The sequence below is a fragment of the Accipiter gentilis genome, chromosome 36, assembly GCF_929443795.1.
Source record: "Accipiter gentilis chromosome 36, bAccGen1.1, whole genome shotgun sequence".
Taxonomy (NCBI): domain Eukaryota; kingdom Metazoa; phylum Chordata; class Aves; order Accipitriformes; family Accipitridae; genus Astur; species Astur gentilis.
The window spans coordinates 665992-668156 of NC_064915.1; positions in this window are offsets into that span (position 1 = coordinate 665992).

The following is a 2165-nucleotide window of genomic DNA, read 5'->3' on the forward strand; positions in this document are numbered from 1 at the left end:
GGAGAGGAGGGGAGGAGGGGGGGGGGAGGAGGGAGGGACAACGGTAGGGGAGGAAGCAGGGGTGGAGGAGGGGGGTGTGGAGAGGATGTGACATCAGGGGAGGGTCTGGAGAGAGGGGGTGGGCGTGGTGGAGCCCCACAACACAAAGCCCTCCCTCCCTCTGTTCATCCAACCATCTCCATCTTTCCATCCACCCATCCATTCATGTCTCTGTCCTACCACCCATCTCTCCACCCCCTTGTCCCTCTCTCCACCCCTTCCTCCAGCCACCTCCCCTCCATCCCTCCAACCATCCTGCTCTTCCTCCAACCTTCTCGCCGTCCCTCCACCCCTCCTCCATCCATGTCTCCATCCCTTCCTCCATCTATCTCCAGCCTTTCATCTCTCCATCCCCCTCCAACCCTCCATCCATCCACTCTCCCCTTCCAGCCCTCCCTCCGGCCCTCTCTCCATCCATCCATCCCCGCCTCGATCCATCCATCCGTCAATCCATCCCTCCATCCCTCCATCTCTCCCTCCTGCCATGGCCTCGTGGTGGCCCCGCCCTCTTTGTCAGCCAGCACAGAAGGATGGAAGAGAAACACGACAACTTGGGACCCCCTCCCCAGGGGTCTCTGGGATGGTGGCGTCACCTGTGTCCCTCTGTCCATCCGTCTGGGAAGGGACCCAGGTGTCCGGGGGGGCCGGGAAGGGACGGCAGGGGATTGGGTGGTCCCAGGGGGCTGGTTCTGGGGGCACTGGCGGACATTCGGGGGGGGGTCTTAGGTGGGATTGAGGGTGCCAGGAGTGTCACCAGGAATGTCACCAGGGGTGTCACCATGGGGGACCTCCCAGGAGGTCACTGCCGCGGCCTGGGTGTCCCCATGGCATCTGGGGGGGGGGTGTGGTGTCCTTGTGGGGTCCCCAGGGGGTCCTGGGTGTGTCACCAGGGATGGCCTAGGGGTCACCAGGGGGTCATGGTGGGGTCCCAGGGGTGTCTCAGGGTGTCATTGGGATGGGATGGAGGGATCAAAGGGGTGCTACTGGTGGGCCACTGGGGTGTCACCGTGGGGTCTCAGGGGTGTCTCGGGGTGTCACTGGGTTGGGCTGGTGTGTTACAGACACAGCGGGCAGATGGGCTGGCCGCACCCATGTGACGTCACACATGACCTGGCGGAAGGGGAGGGGAGGCATTGCAAGGCGAGTTCATATGTGGCCTCATTGGTGACAGCAGAGCTCAGCTCCCGTCTGCTCAGTGGTTGGGGGGAGATGGGGGGTTGGGGATGCTGGGGACTTCCCCGGGAGATGGGGGGCACAGGGGTATGGGGCCCAACACCCCACATCCAACCTCAACCCCATGGGTCAACCCTTGTCCTCCAGACCCCAATGGGCCCCATAACTTCTTACAGACCCCATAGTGCCCCATAACCTCATATAGAACCCATAGGGCCCCATAACTTCTTACAGACCCCATAGTGCCCCGTAACCTCATATAGACTCCATAGTGCCCCATAACATCTTACAGACCCCATAGTGCCCCATAACCTCATATAGACTCCATAGTGCCCCATAACATCTTACAGACCCCATAGTGCCCCATAACCTCATATAGACTCCATAGTGCCCCATAACTTCATATTGACCCCATAGTGCCCCATAACCTCATATAGACTCCATAGTGCCCCATAACATCTTACAGACCCCATAGTGCCCCATAATCTCATATAGACTCCATAGTGCCCCATAACTTCTTACAGACCCCATAGTGCCCCGTAACCTCATACAGACTCCATAGCGCCCCATAACTTCTTACAGACCCCATAGTGCCCCGTAACCTCATATAGACTCCATAGTGCCCCATAACTTCATATAGACCCCATAGTGCCCCATAACCTCTCGTTGACCCCATAGGGCCCCATAACCTCTCGTAGACCCCATAGGGCCCCATAACTTTGCATACACGCCATAGGGCCCCATAGGCTCTCATAGACCCCATAGGGCCCCTGTCGCCCCCCATATCCAGCTCCCCCTGCCCCATAGACCCCCCCCTACCCCACAGGGCCATTTCCCCACAGTCATGTGTCCCCACCCAGGGGTCAATGGCCGTGGGGCCAGCGGGGGAACCCCGGCATCCTGGTTAATGATTGACCCCCAACGCGCTCACCCTCTGCCGCCAGCCCCGGCTG